At 45.1% G+C, this 16,025-nt stretch overlaps 1 pseudogene; it reads left to right on the top strand.

Moving 5' to 3' along the window:
* The first annotated feature begins 377 nt into the window (after window positions 1-377).
* LOC130320344 (U2 spliceosomal RNA) lies at window positions 378-485 on the top strand (annotated as a pseudogene).
* The last annotated feature ends 15,540 nt before the right edge of the window (window positions 486-16,025 follow it).

Here is a 16,025-nt window from a genome sequence, read left to right as displayed (position 1 = left end):
CCGTGGCTGTTGGTTTTATACCGTTTGGGGACAGCCAAGGAGGAGTCAGCAGGCAACACATGTAAGTGTGTGCTTGTGTGTGTGTGTGTGTGTTTCCTATGCAGATCCTAAACCCAGTATCACATGCAAGTAGGAGGCGAAAGAAAGGTTCCTGCCAAAGCCAGGTTATGGATTGCATTTAAAAATGCTCCATCAGAGTGAAATGGACTCCCATCTTCCTGCTTAGCAATAATGATAATGATATGGGTTTAATGTCTGCTGTGTGTACTGGTGGGTGACTGCCACCCAGCCAGGGTGTGTATGGGAGGCTGCCAGCCAGCCTCCCTTCCTACAAGTAGTGATGGTGCATGTGAAGGGGTTCCTCCCCTTTGACAGTTATCACTTCTCGTCCTTCTTTTTGGCTGAGATCAAATGTGGTGTCTGTTTTTATCAGTTTAATATCTGATATGTCCCCTATCTGGTAGCATATATTAAGTGCACCACCAGGTTTCAGTGTTGGAAAGAAAGATTACCTGTTTATTTGCTGCTGCAGCTGCTTGCTGGCTAGTCCAGTGGGCCCTTACTGCAGGCAAAAGACAATAGGTTGTGCCGCTTGTGTCTGGCCCCTGTTGGAGCGACCAGGCACAGGACTGCTGCTGCTGCTGAATGTCCTCTTTAATTGAATAAGCTCAGCAACCTGCACACCTGTGCAGGTTGGACATGACATGATAGGTAGCTGTCTTTCAGGTAGTGGGAGCTGAATCTTGTTAATTGACATGGGGGTGTCATTGCTGTTGAGTGACCATGCATTGGTACTGTGGTATTGGAATAATAAAAACAAATGTTGCCAGCCAGCCATCCATTGCAATAATGGATAGGACATCAGCTATGAGGCATTTGTTTGTACAAACTGCTGCTCACAACTAATGTTGCAATATAGTGTCTCCATCTGCTGGTGGTATTGAATAAGCAATAGTGCAATGATAGGGTCTGAAAAAGAAGAAAAATAAGAAGCAGCAGCATAGGAAAAAAGGAGGAAAGAAGGAAAACATGGAGAGAAGAAAAAAAAGAAGGTAGAAAAAGGTGAAAACATGTTTAAAAAAGTATTTCCATCTCTATCTCTCTCTATATATATATTTAAAAGAAATATATATATATATATATATATATATATATATACAGAGAGAGAGAGAGAGAGATAAATATATATAGAGATAGATAGATACACATACATACATACATACATACATGCATATGTGTGTATTGTTGGAGTTGCAAATGTGTATGTAACCATGGAGATTGTAATGTCGCCTAGGACCACCAAAGAACAGCCTTGTCAGAAGCAGCACTTCCATGAGCAGAAGCAGCAGCACCATAGGTTGTCAAATAAGCTGGATTTAACCAAGACAAGTGAGTCCAATAGGATGCAGGTATGTCCTCTATCCTTACAACTTCCCGTGGCTTTTGGTTTTATACCGTTTGGGGACAGCCAAGGAGGCGTCAGAAGGCAACAAAGGTAAGTGTGTGCTTGTGTGTGTTTCCTATGCAGATCCTAAACCCAGTATCAAATGCAAGTAGGAGGAGTAAGAAGGGTTCCTGCCAAAGCCAGGTTATGGATTGCATTTAAAAATGGTCCATCAGAGTGAAATGGACTCCCATCTTCCTGCTTAGCAATAATGATATGGGTTTAGGGTCTGCTGTGTGTACTGGTGGGTTACTGCCACCCAGCCAGAGTCAAGGCTGGACTGGGATACCGGGAAAATCCCCGGTGGGCCGATCACCTTGACTGCCAAATGGCCGGTGCATTGCCGTAGAACGAGATTTGCCATAGAATGAGATGGTCCGCCTCCATCACATCCTATTGGCTCACTCTTGTCACGTGACATATTTAAACGTCACGCATCGATGCGCACAGCAGTGTCAGTTTGGCTATCACAGGGAGAGGATCTCCTCTCCCTTTGATAGCTAAAGCTGCACGGAGCGCTCATGGCCTCTGTGGCCCGACAGAAGTTCACACATGTACGCAGCTGATACGGCTGGCTCATATACACTTACTCTATTATTACATGTACTGTTGATCCACAGCGCTATCGGGATCCCGATGCCCGATGGCGCTGTCATCAGTGTGCGTCCCCGCTAGCGCCCCATGCCCGCAGCTCTACTCCCCGTCCCATTAACGCTCAGGGAGCGGGGAACAGAAAGTAGAGCATCGGGCGCAGGTAAAGTAGTACTGCGCATGTGCAGCACTACGCGAATAACTTAACCTGCGCCCGATGCTCTACTTTCTGTTCCCCGCTCCCTGAGCGTCAACGGGACGGGGAGTAGAGCTGCGGGCGTGGGGCGCTCGCGGGGACGCACACTGATGACAGCGCCTTCGGGCTTCGGGATCCCGCTAGCGCTGTGGATCAACAGTAAATGTATATGAGCCAGCCGTATGAGCTGCGTAAATGTGTGAGCTTCTGTCGGGCCACAGAGGCCATGAGAGCTCCGTGCAGCTTCAGCTATCACAGGGAGAGGAGATCCTCTCCCTGTGATAGCCAAACTGACACTGCTGTGCGCATCGATGTGTGACGTTTAAATATGTCATGTGACAAGAGTGAGCCAATAGGATGTGATGGAGGCGGACCATCTCATTCTATGGCAATGCACCGGCCGCACCATGTTAAAGAAGACTTCTTGGCCCGGTGCATTGCCGTGGAATGAGATTTGCCATAGAATGAGATGGTCCGCCTCCATCACATCCTATTGGCTCACTCTTGTCACGTGACATATTTAAACGTCACGCATCGATGCGCACAGTAGTGTCAGTTTGGCTATCACAGGGAGAGGATCTCCTCACCCTGTGATAGCTGAAGCTGTACGGAGCTCTCATGGCCTCTGTGGGCCGACAGAAGTTCACACATGTACGCAGCTCATACGGCTGGCTCATATACATTTACTCTATTATTACATGTACTGTTGATCCACAGCGCTATCCGGATCCCGATGCCCGATGGCGCTGTCATCAGTGTGCGTCCCCGCTAGCGCCCCACGCCCGCAGCTCTACTCCCCGTCCCATTAACGCTCAGGGAGCGGGGAACAGAAAGTAGAGCATCGGGCGCAGGTAAAGTAGTACTGCGCATGTGCAGCACTACGCGAATAACTTAACCTGCGCCCGATGCTCTACTTTCTGTTCCCCGCTCCCTGAGCGTCAAAGGGACGGGGAGTAGAGCTAAGGGGGACGGGGGAGTAGAGCTGCGGGCGTGGGGCGCTCGCGGGGACGCACACTGATGACAGCGCCTTCGGGCATTGGGATCCCGATAGCGCTGTGGATCAACAGTAAATGTATATGAGCCAGCCGTATGAGCTGCGTAAATGTGTGAACTTCTGTCGGGCCACAGAGGCCATGAGAGCTCCATGCAGCTTCAGCTATCACAGGGAGAGGAGATCCTCTCCCTGTGATAGCCAAACTGACACTGCTGTGCGCATCGATGTGTGACGTTTAAATATGTCATGTGACAAGAGTGAGCCAATAGGATGTGATGGAGGCGGACCATCTCATTCTATGGCAATGCACCGGCCGCACCATGTTAAAGAAGACTTCTTGGCCCGGTGCATTGCCGTGGAATGAGATTTGCCATAGAATGAGATGGTCCGCCTCCATCACATCCTATTGGCTCACTCTTGTCACGTGACATATTTAAACGTCACGCATCGATGCGCACAGTAGTGTCAGTTTGGCTATCACAGGGAGAGGATCTCCTCACCCTGTGATAGCTGAAGCTGTACGGAGCTCTCATGGCCTCTGTGGGCCGACAGAAGTTCACACATGTACGCAGCTCATACGGCTGGCTCATATACATTTACTCTATTATTACATGTACTGTTGATCCACAGCGCTATCGGGATCCCGATGCCCGATGGCGCTGTCATCAGTGTACGTCCCCGCGAGCGCCCCACGCCCGCAGCTCTACTCCCCGTCCTCCGACCCCCCGCAGCTGTACTCCCCGTCCCCCGCAGCTGTACTCCCCGCCCCCCACAGCTCTACTCCCCGTCCCCCGCAGCTCTTCTCCCCGTCCCCCGCATCTCTACACCCCGTCCCCCGCATCTCTACTCCCCGTCCCCTGCATCTCTACTCCCCGTCCCCCGCAGCTCTACTCCCCGTCCCCCGCAGCTCTTCTCCCCGTCCCCCGCATCTCTACACCCCGTCCCCCGCATCTCTACTCCCCGTCCCCCGCAGCTCTACTCCCCGTCCCCCGCAGCTCTACTCCCCGTCCCCCGCAGCTCTTCTCCCCGTCCTACGCAGCTCTACACCCTGTCCCCCGCAGCTCTACTCCCCGTCCCCTGTGAACGCTCAGGGAGCGATCCACAGCGCTATGGGGATTCCTACGCCCGATGGCGCTGTCATCAGTGTGCGTCCCCACGAGCGCCCCACGCCCGCAGCTCTACTCCCCGTCCCCCGCAGCTCTACTCCCCGTCCCGTTAACGCTCAGGGAGCGGGGAACAGAAAATAGAGCATCGGGCGCAGGTAAAGTAGTACTGCGCATGCGCAGCACTACGCGAATTACTTGACCTGCGCCTGATTCTCTACTTTCTGTTCCCCGCTCCCTGAGCGTTAACGGGACGGGGAGTAGAGCTGCGGGGGGCGGAGGACGGGGAGTAGAGCTGCGGGCGTGGGGCGCTCGCGGGGACGCACACTGATGACAGCGCTGTGGATCAACAGTAAATGTATATGAGGCAGCCGTATGAGCTACGTACATGTGTGAACTTCTGGCGGGCCACAGAGGCCATGAGAGCTCCGTACAGCTTCAGCTATCACAGGGTGAGGAGATCCTCTCCCTGTCATAGCCAAACTGACACTACTGTGCGCATCGATGCGTGACGTTTAAATATGTCACGTGACAAGAGTGAGCCAATAGGATGTGATGGAGGCGGACCATCTCATTCTATGGCAAATCTCATTCCACGGCAATGCACCGGCCCCTGACAGTGGTTGTCGCACGGCCGGCCGCAAGACTGGCCGTGCCGGAAGCAATGAGGCTTCCTGGGCTGACTGCAGCAGGCTGGCCAACTGACAGCAGAGGTGGCTCTAGCATAATAGGCCACCGCCTCAGTTCTCGCGTTAATGGGGGGCCTCGCTCAGGGACCCGACTAGCGCAAGTTGCTCCTCACTCTCCGGAAGACCGCCGGGATTGAAGTTTAATACAGCAGTTCCGGTTCCATCCTGCCTGCCGGTGGCGAGCCCCAGCGCTGCGCCCGACCAGCCCCTGCTGATCCTCTGCCACTTTAAGAGAAAGGGCTGCTGGGGCTGGTCGCCTGCTATAGAAACAGCTGCTGATCGGAGAAAGGGCTGCTGAAAGACCTCCTGAACCCCGCCCCCCCCCCCCCCCCCCCAAAAAAAAAAAACCTCAGAGAGAAAACAGACGAACTGTGCAGCAGGAACAGGGGCCCAGCGTGAAAGGGGGCCCGCTGCCCTCTCCAGGTCCGGCCCCAGAGGCGAGCATTAGGCCACATACCACCGCATACTCCCCGACCACAGCAAGTTTGACAGCACCCGGATGGATGCTGCGTTCAACCACCCCTTGCAGGCGGCCCAGTGACGTCTCTAGGGGGGGGGGGCCACGGCCCCCCCTACATCATGATTGCCCCCCCCCCCCCACATCATGATTGCCCCCCCCTTGTGCCCCCCCTAGCAGCAGTAGGTCACTAGCAGCTCTCATGGCCCTCAGGGGGGTACAGCTAGTTCACCAGTAAGGGGCCCGAGCCCCCGCTGCACCCCCCGCCCCCCGGAGCCATTTACTCCGGCATCCTTTTATTTAATAAATCTTCAGCCAGCAGCCCTGTCACCACGCAGGGGCCGCGCTATGCAGACTGGGAAGAGCAGACAGGAAGCTCCTCCCCCTCTCTCACTCCCCTGTATGCTGCTGCTGGACCTTGTGGAGCAGGCCTGCTGTGTGTATACAGGCCCGGACACCACCAGTATGGAAGACTTACCTGCCCAGTGCCCACTGCTGATGCTGCCCTTTTAAAGTAAGTAACTTGCTTGGGGGAGAGGGGGAAAGTTGTAGTTCGGGAGACAGTGGGAGGTAGTTCAGTGTTTCCCAACCAGGGGGCCTCCAGCTGTTGCAAAACTACAACTCCCAGCATTGCTTTGGCTTTATGAGCATACTGGGAGTTGTAGTTTTGCAACAGCTGGAGGCCCCCATGTTGGGGAACACTGATCTATCTATCTATCAATCAATCTCCTATCTATCTATCTATCTATCTCATATCTATCCATCCATCTATCTATATCCATCTATTTATGCATCTATCTAATATCTATCTATCAATCTCCTATCTATCTATCTATCTATCTCATATCTATCCATCCATCTATCTATATCCATCTATTTATGCATCTATCTATCTTTCTCATATCTATCTATCTCTCATCTATCTATCTCATATCTATCTATCTAACTCAGATAGATGAGAGATAGATAGACGAGAGATAGCTAGATAGATATGAGAGATAGAAAGATAAATAGATGATATATAGATAGAGAGATGATATATAGAAAGATACATACAGTAAATAGATGGATAGATAGATGATAGACCGATAGATAGATGATAGATATGATATAGACAGATAGATAGGAGATAGATGGATATGATATAGATAGATGGATATGATATAGATACATTTATATGATATAGATAGATAGGAGAAAGATAGATAGATCAGTTTCCCAACCAGGGGGCCTCCAGCTGTTGCAAAACTACAACTCCCAGCATTCCTTTGGCTTTATGAGCATACTGGGAGTTGTGGTTTTGCAACAGCTGGAGGCCCTCCTAGTTGGGAAACACTGATCTATCAATCATCTATCTATCTATCTATCTATCCATCTATCTCCTATCTATCTATCTCATATCTATCTATCTATATCATATCTATCTCGTGTATATATATATATATATATATATATGAATATATATATATATATATATATATATATCCATCTATCTATTTATGTATCTATCTATCTATCTCATATCTATCTATCTATATCATATCTATCTATCTATCTTTCTATTTATCTATCTATCTATCTCATATATATCTCAGATAGATGAGAGATAGATGAAAGATAGATATGAGAGATAGATAGATAGATGATATATAGATAGATAGATACATAAATAGATGGATATATAGATAGATATGAGATAGATAGATAAATAGATGATAGATAGATAGATAGATGATAGATATATATGATATAGATAGATATGAGATAGATAGATACATAGGAGATAGATGGATATGATAGATATAGATTGATATGATATAGATAGAATATAGAAATATAGATAGATAAAGAACAATATGATGCAGCACGCCACAAGTTTGCAGAAAATGGTGGTTTATTCCATCATGTGCATGGACTATGGACTATGCACATGATGGAATAAACCACCATTTTCTGAAAACTTGTGGCGTGTTGCATCATATTGTTCTTTGTCTGGATTGAGGAACCAGTGGACCCAGGTTCCAAGTATGCGGGCACCCCGACTTCCCTCAAATTTCTGGATTTTGGTTGTGCCGTTTTTATTTGTTTTAGATAGATAGCTAGAAAGAAATAGTATCTATCATCTATCTATCCATCTATCTATCTATCTCATATCTATTATCTATCTCATATCTATTATCTATCTCATATCTATTATCTATCTCATATCTATCATCTATCTATCTCATATCTATTATCTATCTCATATCTATCATCTATCCATCTATCTATATATCATCTATCTATCTACAAAACTAAAGATCCAGCGGCAATCCCAGATAAGGTGCAAAAACAAAGTGTTTTATTCCCCCATGTATGTGTGACGTTTCAATAGCATCCCGCCATCTTTATCATACGTACAGTTGTACATTCTGTAGTCTCTGTGACATCACTGTGCTTCTTATTAAAAACACAAAATTGGTCCCCAACAGCGGGAGTACCTGGGAAGTGATTCATATATTGAATCATGATTGGAGTAATACTAGGATATCTGGGATAGGCTGGATATGGATGTCGCTGACTGATGATGATAGGGAGATGGTCTATAAATACCCCCTGCCGCCATTTTGGAGTGTTGTTGGCACATATTGCCTCTTGAGAACGCCGTGGTGACGGCGAAACATGTAGAGGCGGCAATTTTGTGTTTTTAATAAGTGTCACAATTGGGATGTTGGGCTTCTGCAGAGCCCCGAACACTGGAGTAATGTTGCTCCAATAACTATATTATTCTCCCATGTGACACTGTATTTTTAATCATCACCTTCTGGATTTGTTATCTTTTAATATATACACAATTAAAAGTTATGTTTTAGTGGGGGAGTAATTTGAGGTGTTTTGCACCCCAGGCTGCGGCCTTGGGGTTTGGATAATTATATTGTTTTGGCCTCTTAGCCCCTTATTGGGTCAATTTGTAGTTTTTGATCACTGTGCTTCATAAACTGTGACATCACTGTGCTTCATCCTGTAATTTGATGTCACTGTGTATAACAACCCTGTAGTGACATCACAGTTTATTATTCTTGAATGCTGACTTCACTGTGTATATTTTCCCGGTACAATGACATCACTGTATAGTTACCCTCTACTGTGACAACACTGCGTTTATTAACCCTGTAGTGGCAAAACTGTTTACTGTCCCTGTACAGAGACATTACTGTTTATATTAACTCTGAACTGTGCATATTTACCCTGTATTGTCACTCGCAGTGCAAGGTAAATATGTACAGTGATATTAGGGTATACAGGCTTAATATATACAGTGATGTCACAGTGCAGTGTAAGTATCAACAGTGATGTTGCAGTATAGAGATAACACACAGTGATGTTATAGTTCAGAGATAATATACACAGTGATGTCACAGTACAGGAATAATACACACAGTGATGTCACAGTACAGGGATAATGCACAGTGATGTCACAGCACAGGGATAATACACAGTGATGTCACAGTACAGGGATAATACACAGTGATGTCACAGTACAGGGATAATACACAGTGATGTCACAGTACAGGGATAATACACAGTGATGTCACAGTACAGAGATAATACACACAGTGATGTCACAGTACAGGAATAATAAACAGTGATGTCACAGTACAGGGATAATATACAGAGTGATGTCACAGTACAGGGATAATACAAAGTGATGTCACAGTACAGGGATAATATACAGAGTGATGTCACAGTACAGGCACAATACACAGTGATGTCACAGTACAGAGATAATACACAGTGATGTCACAGTACAGGGATAATACAAAGTGATGTCACAGTACAGGGATAATACACACAGTGATGTCACAGTACAGGGACAATACACAGTGATGTCACAGTACAGATATAATACACACAGTGATGTCACAGTACAGAGATAATACACACAGTGATGTCACAGTTCAGAGATAATACACACAGTGATGTCACAGTACAGGGATAATACACACAGTGATGTCACAGTACAGAGATAATACACAGTGATGTCACAGTACAGAGATAATACACACAGTGATGTCATATTACAGGGATAATACACAGAGTGATGGCACAGTACAGAGATAATACACAGTGACGTCACAGTACAGGGATAATACACAGTGATGTCACAGTACACAGATAATACACAGTGATGTCACAGTACAGGGATAATACAAAGTGATGTCACAGTACAGGGATAATACACACAGTGATGTCACAGTACAGGGACAATACACAGTGATGTCACAGTACAGATATAATACACACAGTGATGTCACAGTACAGAGATAATACACACAGTGATGTCACAGTTCAGAGATAATACACACAGTGATGTCACAGTTCAGAGATAATACACACAGTGATGTCACAGTACAGGGATAATACACACAGTGATGTCACAGTACAGAGATAATACACACAGTGATGTCACATTACAGGGATAATACACAGAGTGATGGCACAGTACAGAGATAATACACAGTGACGTCACAGTACAGGGATAATACACAGTGATGGCACAGTGCAGAGATAATACACAGTGATGTCACAGTACAGGGATAATACACAGAGTGATGGCACAGTACAGAGATAATACACAGTGATGTCACAGTACAGGGATAATACACAGTGATGTCACAGTATAACCATCTCACAGCCGGACCACCATGTAATTTCAGCAGAAAACAAAGCAGGGCCCCATGTTCAAGTTTCGCCTAAGGCCTCACAAAGTCTAGAGCCGCCTCTGGTCGGCCCTACCATGGGACCCGGTGGGACCATAAGTCCCAGGTGGCACTTTTCAGGGGTGGCATTTTGCTGCCCCCTTTTTTTTTGTGCCTAGTAGGTTCATGGTAGGGTTGGCGCCGCCGCTGCTCACTGTTCTAAAGCAGCTGCGGGGTATAATAGCGCAGCGGGCACTTTAGACAGTGAGTCTGCCTCCGGCCGACCGGGGTCTGACGAGGGACGTCGCACAAGTGACGTACTTCTGCAGACCCACTCAGGAGGACGTCAGTGACGTCACTCGTCAGGCCGCCGCTGGAGAGGAGAAGCGCTGTGCAGGGCAGGTAAGTTTGTCTGTGTGTGTGTCTGTGTCTGTCTGTGTGTTTGGGGGGGGGGCTATGGCTACCTAATGTGAGCAGGGGTGTGGAAATTTAAAAAAAAAAACTACTTGTCCAAGGGACTAAAGCGGAACACAATCCACTTGTCCTGGTAGACAAAATAATTACGACCAAAATAGTCTGATTCCCCCCACTAGACCACCAGGGATGGATATAAGATTCCTTTAGACACTGCTGACAGCGATGATCTAATGGTTTAATAGGTGATCGCAGCTTGCCAGGGTATTAGAGGTGGGAGAGCTGTAGCTCCTCTTACACCCGAGGCAACCACAGAAAAGTCTAGATGTAACTTTTTGATCACCATAAAAAATTTCTCAATGAAGTGACCAAAAATTAACAATTCTGGACTATTCTTTTACATTTACACCGTTCACCGTACGGTTTAATTAACATCATATTTTAATAGTCTGGATATTTCCACATGCAGAGACCCGACTTATGTTTATTTTTGTACATTATTTTTATTTTAAGAAAATTGGAAACTTTTATTAGGAAAGGGGCTTATTCACATATATACGCACTTTTTCAAAAATTTTAATCACTATTTTTCAGTCTTCATAGGGACTTATGTGTTACTGGGGGAGGGGGTTCTGCTTCTCCAGTTTGTGTGGTGCATTTTGTGTCAGAAAATGCTGGAAGTTGCATTTAGTTACTAGATAACTACAACTCCCAGCATGCCCTGATGCAGCCTATGGTTGTTTGGGTGTTGCAGCATGTTGCACTGTATAGTAGTACAGTTAAGGTTATTGTGGAACATGCTGGGAGTTGTAGTTTTGGTTCATGTCAGCTGCAGAGCCATAGGCTGTGTCAGGGAATACTGGGAATTGCAGTTAGTAACTACAACACCCAGCATGCCCTGATGCAGCCTATGGCTCTGCAGCTGACCCGAACCAACACTACAACTCCCAGCATGTTGCACTTTATAGTTCTACAGTTTAGGTTATGGTGCAACATGCTGGGAGTTGTAGTTTTGGTTCGGGTGTGTTTGCGTGCATCCGTGGGGCTCTTGGTCGGCGGGTGAGTATTAAGGGGGCGGGATTCTGGGGGTGCAATTCAGTGCGGGTGGCCAGAAGACACTAAAAATAAAAAGCTAGATGGCACAACTGGCGGTGGCGGCAGTGCCCCCCCCCCCCCCCCACATCATAAATTACATACACACATCACAGATACATCATACACATATACACTCGCACCATACATATACACCATACATATGCACACATCATACATACACCCGCCACTGCCCCCCCCACATCATAAATTACATACACACATCACAGATACATCATACACATATACACTTGCACCATACATATACACCATACATATGCACACATCATACATACACCCGCCACTGCCCCCCCACATCATAAATTACATACACACATCACAGATACATCATACACATATACACTTGCACCATACATATACACCATACATATGCACACATCATACATACACCCGCCACTGCCCCCCCCCACATCATAAATTACATACACACATCACAGATACATCATACACATATACACTCGCACCATACATATACACCATACATATGCACACATCATACATACACCCGCCACTGCCCCCCCCCCCACATCATAAATTACATACACACATCACAGATACATCATACACATATACACTCGCACCATACATATACACCATACATATGCACACATCATACATACACCCGCCACTGCCCCCCCCACATCATAAATTACATACACACATCACAGATACATCATACACATATACACTCGCACCATACATATACACCATACATATGCACACATCATACATACACCCGCCACTGCCCCCCCCACATCATAAATTACATACACACATCACAGATACATCATACACATATACACTCGCACCATACATATACACCATACATATGCACACATCATACATACACCCGCCACTGCCCCCCCCACATCATAAATTACATACACACATCACACACTTATGCTATACATATACACACACACACACACACACACATCATACATACACCCACCACTGCCCCCACATCATATATTACATACACACATCACACACTATACATATACACACCCACACATCATACATACACCCACCACTGCCCCCACATCATATATTACATACACACATCACACACTATACATATACACACACACACACACATCATACATACACCCACCACTGCCCCCACATCATATATTACATACACACATCACACACTCACACTATACATATACACACACACACATCATACATACACCCACCACTGCCCCCACATCATATATTACATACACACATCACACAGACATCATACACACATCACACATACACTCACACTGTACATATACACACACACATCATACATACACCGCTGCCCACCCCACATCATACATCACATACATACACACATCGACAGACATCATACACACATCATACATCACATACATACACACATCATACACACATTATCCATTACATACATACATCACATACATACACACATCATGCACACATTATCCATTACAGACACACATCACACATAGACAGACATCATAAACACAGTATACATTACATACACACATCACACATAGACAGACATTATACACACAGTATACATTACATACACACATCACACATAGACAGACATCATACACACAGTATACATTACATACACATCACACATAGACAGACATCATACACACAGTATACATTACATACACATCACACATAGACAGACATCATACACACAGTATACATTACATACACACATCACACATAGACATACATCATACACACAGTATACATTACATACACACATCACACATAGACATACATCATACACACATTATACATTACATACACATCACACATAGACAGACATCATACACACAGTATACATTACATACACATCACACATAGACAGACATCATACACACAGTATACATTACATACACACATCACACATGGACAGACATCATACACACAGTATACATTACATACACACATCACACATAGACAGACATCATTCACACATCATACATTACATACACATCACACACAGACCTTATAGACACATCATACATTACATACACATCACACACAGACATTATACACACATCATACATTACATACACATCACACACAGACATTATACACACATCATACATTACATACACATCACACATTATACATTACATACACATCACACATTATACATTACATACACATCACACATAGACATCATACACACATTATACATTACATACACATCACACACAGACATTATACACACATTATACATTACATACACATCACACACAGACATTATACACACATTATACATTACATACACATCGACATCATACACACATTATACATTACATACACATCATACATAGGCATCATACACACATTATACATTACATACACATCACACATAGACATCATACACACATTATACATTACATACACATCACACATAGACATCATACACACATTATACATTACATACACATCACACATAGACATCATACACACATTATACATTACATACACATCACACACAGACAGACATACACACATCATGCATTACATACACATCACACATTATACATTACATACACATCACACATTATACATTACATACACATCACAAATAGACATCATACACACATTATACATTACATACACATCACACACAGACATTATACACACATCATACATTACATACACATCACACACAGACAGACATTATACACACATCATACCTTACATACACATCACACACAGACATTATACACACATTATACATTACATACACATCACACACAGACAGACATCATACACACATCATACATTACATACACATCACACACAGACATTATACACACATTATACATTACATACACATCACACATAGACATCATACACACATTATACATTACATACACATCACACATAGACATAATACACACATTATACATTACATACACATCACACATAGACATCATACACACATTATACATTACATACACATAACTCAGACATCATACACACATTATACATTACATACACATCACACATAGACATCATACACACATTATACATTACATACACATCACACAGACATCATACACACATTATACATTACATACACATCGACATCATACACACATTAGACATTACATACACATCACACACAGACAGACATCATACACACATCATACATTACATACACATCACACATTATACACACATTATACATTACATACACATCACACATAGACATCATACACACATTATACATTACATACACATCACACACAGACATTATACACACATACACTCACACCATACATATACAACCACCCTTCCTGTCCCCGCCACCTGCATTCTCTGCCTCCTCACCTGAGCCACCATGAGTGGACATCAGAGCTGTAGTCCCGGCCGGTGTGAGGTTACATGGGTTTGAAAATCTCCCCTCACACCGGACGTCCTCTCCTCTCTCCCCTCACCCGCTCTGTTTTCCCCGTACAAACATGCAACCTCCCCGTGGTGGATTAGGTCCTGTGAAGAAAGAGCGGGGGGAGGGATAGAGCTGTGTGCGGGGGAGGAGCTGTGTGCCGAGCTGTGGACATCCTTTCTCTCCCCCTGTCTTCTTTTGTTATGTGTAGCTGCGTCCTCCATCCTCCGGGAGGATTAGATAAGGGGGCGTGGCTCAATTATGTAATGCGAACGTGCGACCTCGGACTCTGCGGTCAGCTGGGGGCCCCCGCTGCCCCCTCCATACTTGCATCCGCTCCTGCGCCTCACACCGGCAGTAAAGAAAAATATTGGGGAAGTTGGTCTGTCCCTGCTAGCCCGATACAGGCCTAAATCTATAAACAATTCACCTGCCCGGCGCCCAAAACTACTTGTCCTGGGCGTCGGGCGATAGAATTTCCACATCCCTGTGTGAGGAATCTATGCTACTTAATGTGGATAAACTATATTACCTAATGCGGGGAATCTGTGCTACCTAATGTGGGGAAACTATGCTACCTAATGTGGGGAAACTATGCTACCTAATGTGGGGAAACTATGTTGCCTAATGTGGGGAATCTGTGCTACCTAATGTGTGGAAACTATGCTACCTAATGTGGAGAAACAATGTTACCTAATGTGGGGAATCTGTGCTACCTAATGTGGGGAAACTATGCTACCTAATGTAGGGAAACTATGCTACCTAATGTGGGGAAACTATGTTACCTAATGTGGGGAATCTGTGCTACCTAATGTGGGCAAACTATGCTACCTAATGTGGGGAAACTATGTTACCTAATGTGGGGAATCTGTGCTACCTGATGTGATGAAACTATGCTACCTAATGTGGGGAAACTATGTTACCTAATGTGGGGAATCTGTGCTATTT

This window comes from Hyla sarda, unplaced genomic scaffold (assembly GCF_029499605.1).
Source record: "Hyla sarda isolate aHylSar1 unplaced genomic scaffold, aHylSar1.hap1 scaffold_22, whole genome shotgun sequence".
NCBI classification, from domain to species: domain Eukaryota; kingdom Metazoa; phylum Chordata; class Amphibia; order Anura; family Hylidae; genus Hyla; species Hyla sarda.
This window is presented reverse-complemented; position numbering and strand designations above follow the sequence as displayed.